We start from the raw sequence: 17,382 nt of genomic DNA on the forward strand, positions 1-17,382 counted from the left end.
AAATAGATAGAAAGATAGATAGATATACACATAGAAAGATAGATAAATAGATAGAGAAAAAGTAGAAATAGAGACTCAGAAGATAGAGAGATTGACCGATTGAGAGACAAGTTTGAAATGAATGAAGCAGACTCAAAGATATGGGAAAAAGCTTATGTTTACAAAAGGGGAACGGAAAGTCATTTTAATGGTAGGACATTGACAGATACAAAGTAATACACATAAATGAGATAAGCAACAAGGATAAATTGTAGAGATCAGGGAATTATACATAATAACACAATAAATGTATGTTACAATTAATTGTAATAACTTGTAATAATTTATAATGCAATATAATCTACAAAGTGGTTGGATTCTCCATGCTGTAAATCTGAAATAACACAATATAGTACATCTTCTGTATTTCATTTAAAATAAAATATCTCATGAATACTTTAGTCTTTTTCCTTTGATAGCATTTTACTTTAATATTGTTTTATTTTTACATATTACCTTTTCTGATTAAAGTCTCAAATGATTTCTTTTATTGTTGTGAGGATGTTACCAGATTGATATATCTATATTTATTGCCCCTGACTTCCTATTTTTGTCTCTTTAATCCATATAGTATTGTAGCATTTTAAAACATACCCAAATAAACATTTGCAGCTTTCTCGTGGTCTCTATTTTGCATTTTGGTCAATGTTTTGCATGTTTTAGCCATTTTATTTTTCTTAGAAGGGCTCATTTCTACATCTCTTGTAAGATGTCTCAGTTTTGTTTTTCATCTCATTCAGGATTTGTCTGTTAATTTCTTTATTTTCACTTTGTATCTAAGTGATAACTGTGCAAGGTAGAGTATACTTGGCTGAAGGATTTCATATCTCAGTAGTTTGAAAATGTCATTTTATTTACCCTTGGCTTATGTTTACTGCTGATAAATCTGCAGATAGCCTAATGGGGGTTCCTTTGAGGATTATCATAATTTTTTTGGCTGCCTTTAAAATTTTACTCTGTCATTGACTTGCCTATTTGCATATGGCGTATCTTGAAGGAGGTCTCTTTGCCTTAAAGTTATTGGTGTTTTGTTGGCTCGCGGACATGTGTATCAGTTCCTTACCCAGGTTAGGGAAGTTACGGACTATTACTTCATTAAATGAACAATCAGCTACCATCTACATTATTTCTCCTTCTAGGATTTCACTCTAATGTGCACTTCCTGAAGAAATCTGATGGCTATTGTAGAATATCCTCACTTTTTTATATCTTGTGTCTCTGCCCTTTCCTTTCATTTCTAGTTTTCTATTGGTGAGTTTGCTAATCTCTCTTCCACAAAGACAGTTTACTTCCAATATTTTCTAATGCATTCGTCATCACATTTATTAAGTTCTTCTGGTCCTCCAATAATATTTGGTTGTTTTATAGTTTCAGTCTCTTTGGTAATGTATTTCTTATCATCATTTAATTTATTCCTGAGTTCACTAAACTGCTTTCTGAGTTTTCTTTTATGTATTCAGTTTCTGTATGACACATATTTTGAATTCTCTATTAGTCATATGGCAATATTCCATGACTTTATGGTTGTTTGCTTCAGAGTTGACATTGTGTGTGTGTGTGTGTGTGTGTGTCTGTGTGTGTGTGTGTCTGTGTATCTGTGTGTGTGTGTGCCATATAATATTACTATGATTGGTCATGATCTTTTAATTTATTGCTCTGATGACACTAAATAACAGATTGGGTGTTGGAGTCTTTGCTTTTGTTTTCTGGCTGTTTGCAATATTGCACAATTTTTGGTTTTACTTACCTGAGCTACCTTTGATAATATTCCAATATGGCACTTTCCAGTCACTTCTGTCTGGATAAAATATGTGATTTCATTGTCACTTCTTAGACTTCTCTGGTAGTTAATGCCATTGTTGTCACTTGGATGGGGAACCCTTCCTTTTATCAGATACCCCTTGAGACTCAGTGTACACATTGAGGAAAGGTGTAAAGACAGGTGGGTAGTTGGAATCAGGCAAGTGCCTTTGCCATGTCCAGTGTTGCAAGGTACCTTGTCTCCACCATTGTGAATGGGGAGTAGGGACAGTGTCACGAATGTCTGAGTGTCTGAAGGATGGAATTTCTGTCTCCATTGTGTCTCCCTCCTAGTTACCTGTGAACATGAGTACTTGTGCAGTTGCAGGATGAAGCTGTGTGAACCACTGAGACCCTGTTTCTACTGGGTTCTCTGATCCTGTGGGCTCAGATACCTAGTCAGTGGGACTTGGTTGCAAGCACCAACTTTGCTCTTTCCTCAATTCAGCATCCTTTATGTGATTTATTCCACCACACTTCAGCTGTACACATGCGTTCTGGAGTAATGTTTTGTGTTGTAGTTATTTTTGTTGAGATGTGAAAGTTTTACTGACTGTAGATTCAAGGGGAGAGACAAAAATAGTTTAAACTTATGTCATTTTTATAAAAGTATTTACTTTTTCAATTAAAAACTTAAATTCTAGTAAGGACATTATAAGAAAGGTAAAGAAAGTGAACAAATCACCTCCCTTAATATCATAGTACTACAAAATATTTTCAGTTTTTCCTAAGTTCTTTTCTTCAAAGTTTTCCAAGATACATGCACATATTCCTATAATGTATGCCTATAACCTCTTTAAAATCATTTAAATTATTAAAATATTTCTCTGTGCTGTAAATATAGCCTTGTGGCTTCTCTAATTTATAACTAGAAGCTTGCATATTTCTGTCTTATCCATCCTTCTTCCCTGTCCCCACAGGAAACCACTACTTGGCAAACTACACATATATACATGAGTCTGTTTCTGTTTTTCTTTTTTTTATGATTATTTCTCTTATATTTTGTTTCCTCATGAAAGTGATAATGTAGTTTTTTTCTCTGTATTAATTATTTTCCTATGTGCAACATCCTCTGGGTCCAATCACATTGTTCCAAATGGCAGAATTTTATTTTTTGTTATAACTAAGTATTTATTATTTTATATATATCTCACATCATCTTCAGCCAATTATCTGTTGATGGGCAGTTGAGTTGCGCTTCTATCCTTGGCTATTATAAATGATGTTGTTAAGAACATTGGGGGTAATATATCCTTTAAAGTTATTGTTTTCCTTTTTCAGATTTATAACAAAAACTGGAATTGCTGCAACATATAATGCTTCTATTCCTTGTTTTATAGGCACTGTCTACACTTTTATATTAGTGGATGCATGAATTTATATTTCCACCAACAGTGTCCCTGGGTTCTTTTTTCTCGACATTCTTATTAATGTTTGTCATTTGTAGACTTTGTGGTAATACCCATTTTGTTGGCTGTGAGATTATATTTCATTCTGGTATTGATTTATGTTTTCTTAATTAATAGCAACATTATGTATAGTTTTTATGTGCATGAAAATCATCCACATGTCTGTTTTTGAAAACGTTTCCATGAAGATCCCTGAACTATTTTTAAGTTGGGGTCATTGATTTTTAAATATTGAGTCTAATATGCTATATATATATATTATGGATATTAACACCTTGTTGGTCTCATTGTCTGAAACTTTTCCTTGTATTCTGTGTGTTGTCATATGTCTTGTTGAAGGTTTCCTTTCCTCTGAACTTCACAATTTTACATGAAGTAGAATCCTTGTATCACATAGTACATCTATTTTTTCTCACCAAACTATAAACACTTACTCTTAGTTTATTATTTTTTTAATAAGGATACACATGAAAATTAAATATTGCTAAGATTTACCACAGTCAGTTCTGCTCATGTTCTTTGTCAGAAATTCTGTAGTTTCAGGTTGTACATTTAAGAAATTAATCCATTTGTATCTTAGTTTGTATACTATGGAAGGAGATGCTCTTACATCTTCCTTTTAAATGTACCATCCTGTTTCCCCAGAAAAACTTGTTGAAGAGACTGCCTTTTTTCCATTGTATACTCTTGCCTACTTCATTGTAGACTAATTGACCATATGTGTGTGGCTTTATTTTAGGACTCTTTATTTTATTCCATTAATCTATGTGTCTCTTTTAGTGCCATATTTTGATGTTTTGATTAGTGTAGATTTGTAGTATGTTCTAAAGTCAGGGAAGATAATGCCCACAGCTTTGTTCATTTTTTGAAGATTATTTCAGAAAAATTAGTTCTTAGATATTTTTGTATAAATTTTATTATTTGTCTCCTTGTTTTTTGAAGAAACATATGGATTCTGTGAGACTACAAATTTACTAAAAGAAAAAAACTGAGAAAAATATTAAAATGTGGAGGATAAATCATGCAATATTAAACAACAAATGGATTGCTGTATAAATCAAAGAAAAGATGTTTATAGCAAAATAATACCACTTATACAAATAAGAAACATCTCTCTCTTATAACATAATCTTACAACATAAGATGTAACAAAATAATAAAAAACATAGTTAGTAGAACAAAAGACACCTGAAAGTTCAGAACATAAATAAATAAAGATTACAAATAGAAACATTTAATCAATCTAAATAATTGTTTTTGAAAAATAAATAAAATTCATAAACTGTAAAACTCATGAGCAAAAAAGAGAATACAGATTAATAAGCACAGAAATAAATGAGAAGTTACAGCTTATATCACAGAAATACAAAGCATCATAAGAGGATACAACAAATTATATGCCAATAAAATGGAAACCCTAGAAGAAATGGACAAATTCTTGGAAAGACATAATCTCCAGGATGGAATGAGAGACAAAAAATATGAACCGATTATCACTAACAAAATTGAATAAGTAATTACACAAAATCTACAAAGAAACAAAATTCCAGGCCTAGACAGCCTTCAGGGGTGATATCTGCCAGACATTTAGAGAAGAACTATCAAATATACTTCTCAGTGTATTCCAAAATTTGCAGATGAATGAGGGCTTTGTACCCCACTTTTCCATATCACACTTCTACTAATATTGGAACAATATCTCAAAAAATTACAGGTTATATATTACTGATAAGCATCGATGCAAAAATCATCACTAAATTGCTAGCAAGCCAAACAATACATTAAAAGGATTATACAATGTGATTAAGTCCATTTTATTCCAGGTATGCCAAAATGATTCAATACCTACAAATTAATCTCTATGATACACCACACTAACAAACTGAAGAATAAAAATTATATTGTCACCTCAAAAGAGTCATAAAATGTTTTGAAAATATCAGTATAAATTTATGGTTATATTTCCACTCAAAGTGGTCATGAGGAAATATAAATTAGCACAGTTAAGTTCATATGTGACAAGAACTCAGCTAACATGACACTCACTGATTAAAAGTTGAAATCATATCCTGTAAGAGCAGCAAGAAGACAAGAATGTACTCTCTTACCACTTTTATTCAATATAATATTGGAAATTCCAGCCATAACTATCCAAACTAAAAGTAAATAAAATATAGCTAATTAAGAAAATGAGTAAAATTATCAGTTTGCAGAGGACATACTTTAAGCAGAAATCCTAAAGATAGCATGAGAAAACTACTAGGGCTTATCAAAGTATTTGGTAAAATTTTACAATGGAAAATTAATATACAGAAATCTTGCATTTCTACTCACTAACAAGCTAACAGAGTAAGTGAGGGAACTGTCTCATTTGCAGTTGCATTACAAAAAATAAAGTATCTAGAAATGTATCCAACCAAGGAGGTAAAAGACCTGTACTCAGAAAACTATAAAATATTTATATAAGAAATTGAAGATGAGGCAAATAGATGAAAAGATATACTGTATTCATAGATTAAGAAAAATTAATTGTTTTAATGACAGTACTAGCCAAGAAAATACACAAATTAAACTCAGTGCCTATCAAAATACCAAGGGCATTTTCAGAAAATAACAATAAATAATTCTAAAATTTACATGTAATCACAAAAGAGTTGAAATCACTAAAAAAGGAAAAAAGACAAAAATGAAAACAAACAAACAAAAAACTACTTTGAGAAAGAACAAAGAGGATGTATCACTGTCCCCGATTTAAAACTATAATACAAAGCTACGGTAATAAAAAACTATGGTACTGGCACAGAACAAACAGAATAATGGAACACAACAGAGTGCATAAATTGAAATCAGACAAAATGGTTATGTAGCTCATTACAAAAATACAGTGGGGGAAAGATAACCAACAGGCACATGAAACCGTGCATCATCACTAACCATCAGAAAAATGCAAGTCCAAAACACAAAGGGATTTTATGTCAGTGCTGTCAAAATGACTATTCTCAAAAAGATAACAAATGTAAGTGTTGGTGAGGATGTAAAAAAAAGAATCCTAATGCACTGCTAAAGTGAATGTAAATTTCTGCTGCCACTGTGGAAAATAGTATGGAATTTTATCTAAAAATTAAAAATGAAATGTGATCCAACAATTTCATATCTGGATACTTATTCCAACAGATATAAACACTAATCAGAAAAGATAAATTCAAACCTATATTCAATGCAGCATTATTTACAATAGCAAGGATATAGAAGCAAATTAATTGCTCATCAGTACATGATGGATAAAGAAGATGTGCATTTATAGTATATATATCTACTCATCTATTAACTACAGATTTATCTATATTTATAGATATATATACAGGTAGATAGATAGATAGATATAAGCACACATACACATAAATGTACAATGGGTTTTTCCTCAGCTATAAAAAGAATAAGTTCTTGTCATTTGCAAGAAATGGGTAGACCGAGAGGGTAATATACTAAGTTAAATACGTCAGACAGAGGAAGAAAATTGTTAATGATTTTACTCACATTTGGAATTTAACACAAATGATCATAACAAAACAGAAAAGGAGTTATTCATATAGAAAGGAACAGGTTCTTCAAAAGAAGGAGGCAAATGGGGTGAGGAAAAAGAAATAATTGAGGAAATTTAAGAGAGAAAATTTTCCAGTTGCAAATTAAATGAGTCAGGGACAAGAAATGTACTGTATGTGTAATAGTCAATAACTATGAAATATCTTTAAATAGCAACATATCATAACTAGATTTATTCTGCTGATCAGTTTGCAATGTATTAAAGATAGCAAAGAGTACGTTGTGTAACGGAAACTAACATAGTGTTATAGATTAAAGTACACTTCAAAAACAACCAAACATAATTATAGAAAAAAATCAGATTTGTAGTTAACAGAGGCAGGGGTTGGGAAAGGAGAATTAGATTAATGCATTCAAAAGGTACAAGCCTCCAGCCATAAAATAATCGTGTTCTATGGAGGCCACATAGTAACATGATAAATACAATTGCTACTGCTCTATGTTATATATGAAAGTTTTTAAGGGAATAGACATTAAGTTTTCTCATCACAACCAAAAACCAAATTGTATATCTTTAATATTGTATCTAAATGAGGTAATGAATTCTCCCTAAAGTTGCTATGATATTTATTTCATGATACATGTAAATCAAATCACTTTCCTGTGCACCTAAACTTACACAATGATTTATACCAATTAAATCTCAATAAAAGTTGAAGGAAATATGGAAAGGCAATGATCAGATTTTTCCATGTCATTTCACATGATTGTTATTGTAGCATGTAAACTTGAGTCACGATGTATTTATCCTAGTTAAAGATACTAATAAATAAGTGATTCTAAGAAACAACACATAAAGATACTAATAAAATTAGTGTTTTCCCACGTCTTAAAATATCTTCATGATAACAGCCCACTGCTTCTGTAGGCATCAAAATTTCACTCTGTGTATTCATATGAGAATATGGAATGGATGCAAAAGTTAACCCTGGCTTCTTTTGCTGTGAGTGATAAAGTTCACTGTCTCTGGCAGACGGTCTCATCTCCCTAACAACATCTAGAAGTAATAAACGTGCTCAGTTGCTATAAATTTCAGCATGGTAAAATCTCAGAACTCCTACACTTCTTAACTGTTTGGCAATGGGAATGCAATACAGACAAAGATTTGATTTTGGTTAACAATGTGGTGTTTTCTCTTGGTTGCATTAGGGGATGTTAGGATAATCCCTGAGATCAAAAACAAAAATCCTTGCTCAAGTGCTGGGCAAAGAAGTGTAAAAGTTCTGCATTATTAGGACTGAGGACTGCTTTCAAAATAATGACTATGCTCACTCTACTCCAGGTAGTCCAAGGAAAGATAGGTTATTGCAATTTCTAGGTGAATGGGAATAAGTCAGTGGTTCAGCCTCTATAAATTAATCAAGGGGTGTTCAAAGTCAAAATAAGTTGTGTCAACAATGAGAATCAAAAGAAAAAAAATCTTAGGCATAAGCTTAAGTTATAAAAGAGACACAGTCCTGGGCTGGGCTTTGTGGACTGGAAAATGTATATACATCAGTCCAATTCAGTGATTCAGTGACTTGGCCCTAGCATCAACTCCAGATTCAGTGAACAGGTAACAATTAGTATACTAGGAGAAATATAATCTACCTCTCCCTGATCTGAAGAAAATCAGATGGCTCAATGAAACTCTTAATTCACAGAGATTCTGCCAAATGAAGAAGAATAACTCACTGATGAATCAAATAACACAATCTTACTTACTGCTTAACAATCCATCTTCACACACAAACACACAGTGGTAGAGAGATTTGCAGTATTTAGTGGGAAGAATTCAGTGGGCAGAGCACAGGGAATAATTTTCAAAGCACCAGTCAACTTTTGTACTTTTGCCAATAGTCTAGAATTCCCAGGTAGATAAGTACAGATGGACAAACAAACAATATTCTTGTTTAGGAATTCTAATTTTGAAAATAAACTGTAGCTTTTGACTTATCAGTATAGAACCTTGTTAAGATGATCAAGGTAAGACACACTGTCTGATAAGAGAGCTGGAAACTAGCTGCTGAACCAGCCCATCTGAACCCCAGGCTGCTAATGTAAACAACAACATAGCCACCATCAGAGTTGAGCTGGAAAACTTAAATCTTCATGTTTCTATTGTAGGAGCAACCACTGCTGTCCAAAGTTCTCCTGCTGCAAGTGGGCTCTTTTCTTCTCTTGGTAGAGGTCATATTGTTGGGATGTGGTTAGAGCTTACCTTGGTCCATTTGCCCATTCTCCAGATTATAAAAGGCTTTCTTCACAACTGGTGACACATTTTCAGGACTCAGTATTGCCATTCCATTCTTATTAGCAGACACTGGCTGCATGATTGTGAGCAGAAGACTTAGGTTCCCTGTACTTGCCTACAATTTTTGCAGCATTTCAAAGCATTTCACATTCTGAAAATGCTTCACATTTTATTTTAAATTAATGGGAAATAGACAAAGTCTTCCATGAATATTTTATGTTTCCAAATATCTGCAGAAATTTGGTAATCTTGCATTTGGACAAATTTTTAAATCTACCACCCTCAACTCCTTCTAGTCCACACATTTTAGATTGCAATTTTGTTACTGAATATGACCACCTGAAGTCAGGGTCTAGTACCTCTTAGAAATTCCTTTGTGAAAGTTAGAAGGGGCACAATTTATGTGGTGTGTATAAACATACTTTAAATGTTTGCGATGGCAATGTCCCTTCTGGACAAACACTGATTCAAAGAAGTAAATTAATTAGAAGACAATATAGTTATTGATATGGGGATGAGAATCAGTTATTTTTGGTTGGGTGTGTGAGGAAGAGACAGCAAAATATCCAGCAAATGAGAATGGAATGCTTCAGGTTTCTGGAGGCATGAATTAAGAAGAAAATAATACTTTCTCTCCTGTACCTACCTCCACATACTGTCTTGAGAGACTATTACTTGGACTATGAAATGAGCTAGTTTGTGGTGAAGAGTAAAGATCATAACGAAATAGTTTGAAAACCATGAGTTTTGTTATTTCAGAAAGTAGATATTACTTAAAGTCAATATGTATTTTTCATTCACTAAATACTAAAATGCATCCTGTGGCATGTGCTGTGCTTACTGTGCTGGGGAAAGGGGGATAGACAGAAAATATCTAGAGGAGATGTTTTCTGTGCTAAGACTGGGAAAGTCTAAGTAGGTAAAATGGGGACATCATAAGTTCAAGGATGAGCTGGAGCAAAAGATGTGTTTGGAGTTAACATCGTTAACAAGCATTTGCCTGGATGTATCTCCAGATACACTGAAACATAAAGTTATGCCAAGGTAGTAAGATGACAGATGTATAAATAAATGACTAAACTATGTTGAGTTTGTGGGCTTACAGTTGGAAAGGCATTAATTGCCACCCTGAGGATGTAAGCTTGACTTTGCTGCAACATAAAAGCAACATAAAGTATTTACCAGATAGTATACTGTAGACTCTTGAGGGGAAGAAATGAAAGCACCAATTGGAATGCTTTGAGAACAGCACAAAAAAGACCATAAGTAAAATTACTTCTGAAATTCTACCACATATTGAATGTGCCATCTGAGACTACATCATGTGCCCTTTATGATTCCAGGGATGGCAAAATAGAGACCATCATCCTTGGGCCGGTTTCTGCATATATCTCCTGTTCCAACCTAATCTAACTTAAAACATTTAGTACTTTCCAGGATGAACCAGAAGCCAATTAGTACATTTTCCTCTCTACACATTTTAGTCTTTTCCAAAATTCTTCCATTTTCTCTCCTTCCTTACAAGAAATTATTCAAATTTACTCCCATAATTGTCCATCAAATGATCATATCAATCAAATATATCTTTTTATTTAATGTTAACTTTGTCTACCATTTTACTCTTAAATGTATTTAAAAAATAAGGAAAATATAGGTACACTTGTATGTTTATTATTTAAATAAGAAATTTGCAGATATTTGTTGACATTTTCCAAAATCAATTTTAATATTTGTTATCCTGCATTGTCTGGTAGTCCTCTGAATAGATCAGTTGTAATTAGGATGACGTTCATATACTGCAGTTGGCTGATGAGTTGGCCGTGAAAGAGACGTAGCTGATGTATCAGCTATCACTGGCACTGGAAACCGTGGGTTGCTGTCTCGTTGAAGTTTTGGAAAAGGACCTTCATTTGCTGATATGTCATGATATCTATTTGGAAAAGTAGAAGGGTCCACCATCAGTCCAAGATAATTGCTCTGTATGGGAGATAAGGTGCTGTACTGAGAAGTAGAGGTTGTAGTTGTAATAAATTCACAACATGGCCATTTGCTTCAGTGTAGTTGCTTTCTGAGTGCACATGGAAAGTGTTCAACTGATTTAAAATAGCACGTTTATCCACTGCAATTTGTTTTGGTGTTCTAATTGACATTGATAATGCAGGAGAAATATCACCTCTCATCGGGGTTCTTTTATCACCAATTATGTGGCTAGTAGAGGGCTTTCTTTTTAGAGGCATGTTTAAATTTGCAGAAGGTAAAAATGCACTTTCTCTTCTAGTGTCAGACAGAAAACCAGAATTATGGTCATCCACATTACCCCCTGCTTTAAAGTGCTTTTTGTTGAAATCTTGAGCCAATGAAGATACCAGATAAGCATTTTTAATCCCAACTCTTCTTTTTATTCTAACAAAAAGCTGGGGACAGACTCATTTAGAATTCGGATTATGAAAGACCTGCAGCTACAAACAAAGAAGAAATATTTTAGTATTACATTAAGCCAAAATACAAGAGTACAATAAGCCTAATCTATAAAACCTCAGATATCACACTTACTATACTAATATAATATCATCAAAATATGAATATTGCTGACTATTTTTTGAAATTCCTTATTTGGAAAATACACATTTAAATAGTATAGTCATCAATTTTAAAACCTTAGCATTTGCAGTAAAGGTGAATGCCCCTTTTTAAAAGCAGCTTTAATACCTTTATTTAGATTTTGGAAAAGATTCATAGTTGCTAGCAAAGTTTCTCATAATCTTGAATACTTAAAAAACTGTCCTCATTTTTTAGAAAAAACAAAATATTTTAGCCTTAGTAGTTTTATACAATTTTCAAAATCTATCTTTACATTTATATTACCATAGATTAATGTACAAAATAAAATTTTATATATGTTATGAATTGGTGACTAAAATTTCTGAATAACTTGCTTAAAATAAAGACTTCTTTTGCTTCTGCCAGAAAGTCAGTTAGACAAGCAGATCTTTGAAAATTCTGCCACACTTTACTAAACCCGTAAAGGTTAAGCTGTCTAACTAAACTTTTCATACTTCCAGTTTCAAATATTCTGAAAGGGGCCTTTCTTTCCAAATCTTCCTTCTTAAAGACATCTTCATTGATCACTATGGAAGTTCCATTATCATCCCACTAGATGGATTGAAATTGGTCACTCCCAACCATTTTCCAGAGTTTTCTTGGATATGCCAGAGAACGAAAATCATTATCTGCAGCTGGTTCAGAGACACAATGAGTGTAACATGGTCTTTTTCTCAAGGATTCTTCACACAAAGTCTGAAAAGCATTTTCTTCAATAATAGACCTCAAGTCCAAGTCCCCAGAGAACGTTTGATCACACAATAGAGATCTAGTACCATTTAGTGAATCAGCTGGTCCAACTTTAGGAGACACAACTTGAGTTTATGAAGAAACATGTGTCATCAGAAATAACTTTTTCTACAGCTCCTTTTCTAATCTGCATGATTTTGAGCACTGCAGTTTCAAATGCTGCTTTGGCAGGCCTGCACACATAAACTGCTAGGTCATCACAGTGGTTCTCAACCTGAGTAGCTGTGACATCACAAAATGACTGGTCTCCTAGCAACCCAAGTGTAACATTCAGCCAGTGTTTACTTCTCATTCATACAGTTAAAATGAAACTTGTAAGATATTTATTTTTACAGTGTGATCTGCAAATATTATTCCCACAACATCTTTTTAAATAAATTAAATTTGGGGTCTCTGAAATAAAACCAATCTCCTTCCTTTTGTACACAAATTTATACCAGATTGGTGAAAAGAGCAGAAATAATGCACTAAATAAATAAACGAATTTTAAAGTTTTGGAATTTAAATTGATATTTGTGTGAAACCTGTACAAAAAAGTATAACTATTTCATTATCATTTGTAAATAAAATGAAACATAATTTGATTTCGTTATGGAAGTATTTATTTATCTGTGTGCTTTACATTAAGTAGCTCTATATTTAAAAAATGAGCAGAATAAATATCAGTTTATTTGGTATTTTTATAAATAAAAGGAAAATATTTATGAAGTGTAATTAGATTAAAATTATCAATGAAATTTAAAAAATCCCATAGGGGGAATTTTTTTAAATTGTAAATCAGCATTCTAAGTAAAACAAATGTAATTTAATATTCTAGTTTAAAATTATAAAACAGAAAATCTTTTTGTTTACTTATAAATGTTTATTTTTGCCATTCTTTCATTCAGAGGTTTTTCAGTACCCACAAGGAATAAATTTTCTAGTAATCTTTATAATCCACACTCTTGTGGCTCCTGTTAAGTGTTCCAAAATGATAAATAAACTTATGCACAAGATCCTCAGTTCCATACACAGTGCCTCCTTTAAGGGGCAAACAAACAAACAAATAACAGTAAATGAAGTTTGGTGTGGAAAAAAACAGCTAAATATATTTAAGGAAGCAATTTGATTCTCAGTCCTGAAACAGTTGGAATTGTTAGTATAATATGGCATTTTAGGCAAGTATTTTGTGCTCTAAATTAAAATAATAGCAATGTTCTCTATCAGTAAACTGTAGTAAATCCAGTTCTACCAAAATTTATATTCTTTATTTAGAAATAAATTCCATTAAACATAAGCCAAATTCAAATTGAGACATAAAATTTTTAAATAAATACACACTTAAGCTACAATGTAATTTTTTCCTTCAGTATATGTATATTCTATTCTAAATAAATATTAGCAACCTGAATACTTGTCATATTATAAGTATTATAAGCTATAGTTAATTGGGTTTCAGTCCTGATTAATAAGTATTATTTAACATATACTAATCAATAAATGTGATACCATCCCTTAAAAAAATACAAAAATTATAATCTCAATAGATGTAGGAAAATTATTGACAGAACTTAAGTTTTATATGAAAAAATTCTTAACAAATTCTCTTTAGTTAGAATGTAACTAAACATAATAAAAGCCATATATGAAAAAAACCATGACTAACATCAAGCTCAATGTTAACATACAGGGACATTTTCCTTTGGAACAGTAATAAGAAAAAATAGCTCATTCTCACAAGTCCTTAATTACACTACTGGAAGTCCTAGACAGAACAACAAGTCAAGAAAATCACATAAAAGGCATCCAACTTATATAAAAGCAGTAAAACTTTTACAGATGACATAATTTCCCATAGATAGAAAACTCCATAGACTTCTCAAGTGACTGTTAGAAATAATGAACAAATGTATTAAACTTGCAGAATACAAAATCAATATACAAAAATCAGTTGCACTTTTATATACTAACAACACAGTATGAGAAAGAGAAATTAGGAAAACAATTTTGTGTACAATTATATCAGAAAGGATAAAAGAGGAATAAATTTAATAAGTGAAATAAAAGAGCTAATCATTAATCTATTAGTAACAGGTGCTAGGAAAAAAAGTAAACAAAATAAATAGAAAGATATTCTGTGCTCATTGATTGTATGCAACATAAGGAGATATCCTAATCTATCTTTTACATTATCAAACTTTCCAGCACTGTTTATTGAGGAGAATGCCTTTTCATTATTTTATACTCTTGCTTCCTTTTTCATGGGTAAATTGATCATAGGTGTTAGGTATTATATCTGCTTACTCTATTCTCTTCTATTCATTGGTGTCTATTTTTGAGCCAGTATCATGTTGTATTAATTACTAAAGCTTTGTAGTACTGTTTAAGGTAAGAGAACCTTACACTATTAGAATTAATAATTTTTAAAAATTACATTGGCAACTCATGATCATTGTGGTTACATATAAATTTTGAAAATATTTGTTCTATTTAATTGAAAATGCTCATGGGTGTTTTGATATGAATCACAGTAAATTTACATTGCTTTGGGTAGTATGGTTGTTTTAACCGTATTGTTTCACATCATTACATAAGAGATCTTTTCACTTCTTTGGATAAGTTTTAATTTCCTTCATCAAAGTTTTCTATGTTTTATTGTATAAGTTTTCACCTTATTTGTTACCTTCAATTCTAGGTATTATTTACATATATATATAATTATATAGATAAAATTTGAAACATGTTTCCTACACAAATACAGCATTCAGAAGGCAGTGGCAAAACATATTCAAAGTCCTGAATGAAAGGAAGCTGTAATTTAAGATACTTTATCAAGCAAGGATATCCCTTGGTATAGAAGGAGAGATAAATAAATTCCACACAAGCAAATACTAAAAGAACACAGCAACAGAAAGAAAATAATGAAAGATCTACTATAAATACAAAAGAGGCAGGACGCTATATAAAGGAGAAAAGCATAATTAGAAAGGCAATAACTACAATGAATTACAACAATAAACATGACGTTGTAAAACAGGACATCAAAATATTTAAGGGTCAGAGAGGGAAACAGGATACTACACAGTATTTTCTTCTTGTTTCTGTTCTCTGTAGAATGGGTTAGAATTTGTATTACTATCAGTTAAAATAAACAGATATAGTAATGTGTCCATATACATACAAAAATGGCAACCATAAGTCATAAGCTTAAAATGAACTAACAAAACCAAAAAGAAACCAAAGTAATAAAAGAAAATTATCAAGCTATAAGAGAAAAAGAAATGAACAAAAAGGAAATACCAAATCAACTGGAAAATGAAGTTCAAAATTTAAATAAACACTCATCTATCAATAATTATCACATATGTTAATAGAATAAGTGCTTCAATCAAAAGATATATATTGTGAGAAGGGATAATATAACAAGACCCTACATTATGAATCATAGAAGAGACCCACCCTAGGGAGAGGAACACATATCAATTGAATGTCAGAGGACAGAAAAATATATTCCATGCAAATGGACATGGCAAGAAGACAGGACTAGCAGTACAGGTTTCACACAAAATATATTTATAACAAAGGCCATAGAGAATGATTAACAAGGACATCATATATTGATTAAAGGAACAATACAAAATGAGGGCTTTATACTCATTAAGGTATATGCACTCAATATTGGAACAACTAAATACATAAAGCAAACACTAATTGATTAAAAGGGAGAAGTTGATGGGAACAAAATCATATTAGGAATCTATAACACCCCATTACCATCATTGGAGTTTTCTTTCAGACAGAAAATTAATAAGGGAACAAAGATACTAAAAGATAAAATAAAATAATTGGACTTGGTTGAAATTTTCAAAACACTACATCTCCTCAAACAGAATATACTTTCTTTCCCAGTGCACATGGAACAATTTCAACGAATGATTATGTACTCAGGCACAGAAGAACCCTCAACAATTTAAGAAAATAAAAATTATTTCAAGCATCTTTTCTGAATATAATGCCGTGAAACTAGAAATCAATCAAAGGAAAACCAGGGAGAAAAAAATAACACCATGTAGATTATAACAACATGATACTAAAACAAGAAAGGTGGTGATGAAGTTAAAGAAGAAATTAAAAAATATCTTGAGAAAAATGCCAAAAACACTACACAAAGTCTATGGAATACACTTAAAGCCAGCTTAAGGGGGAAGTTCATAGTGACAAGGCCCTCCTAAAAGAAGAAGAGCAATTTCAAATATATAATCTAACATTGTATGTAAAATAATCTTGAAAAGAAGAGGAAACAAAACCAAAAGTCAGCAGAATGAATGAAATAATAATGATCAAGGATAAAATAATTCATATAGTGTTTATAAAAGAGAAAAAAAAATCAAACTCATTTTTGAAATAGTACACACAATTGACAAAACCCTGGACATGCTCACCAACAAGAAAAGACAGAGAACACAAGAAATATATGAAATGAAAATGGAGAATATACAAACAGTACAATAAATTTGCAAAATTTCATAAGGGAATACAATGAACTACTGTATGGAAACAAACTGGATAACCTAGAAGAAATGGAGAAGTTTCTGGAAACATTCAGCCCACCAATATTGCATCAAGAAGAAATTGACCATTTGAACAGACAGATCACCAGAAATTGAATAGTATTATCAATGAAATAAAAAAATCTCTGCAAACAAAAATTAAGAACATAATGGCTTCCCTGGGGAATCTGACCAAACATACAAAGAAAAATCCATACCAGTCTTCCTCAAACTCTTCCAAAAGATTGATACGGAGAGAGTACTCCCAATCTCACACCATAAGGCCAATATCAACCTGATACCAAAACCAAAGACACTACACTAAAAGAAAATTTTAGGCCAATATCATTGATAAACTAAGATGTAAAAGTCCTTATGAAATAATTAACAAACAGAATCCAACAGCAAGTAAAAAAAC

The 17,382-nt window shown here is 31.8% G+C and overlaps 2 pseudogenes; both read right to left on the reverse strand.

Annotated features, from left to right (window-relative positions):
- The window catches only part of LOC102518259, a 31,271-nt pseudogene extending 22,108 nt beyond the window's left edge, over positions 1–9,163 (reverse strand).
- A 1,688-nt stretch (positions 9,164–10,851) lies between these two features.
- Positions 10,852–14,867, reverse strand: LOC102512518 (annotated as a pseudogene).
- Between the last annotated feature and the right edge of the window lie 2,515 nt (positions 14,868–17,382).

The sequence above is a fragment of the Camelus ferus genome, chromosome 18, assembly GCF_009834535.1.
Source record: "Camelus ferus isolate YT-003-E chromosome 18, BCGSAC_Cfer_1.0, whole genome shotgun sequence".
NCBI lineage: Eukaryota > Metazoa > Chordata > Mammalia > Artiodactyla > Camelidae > Camelus > Camelus ferus.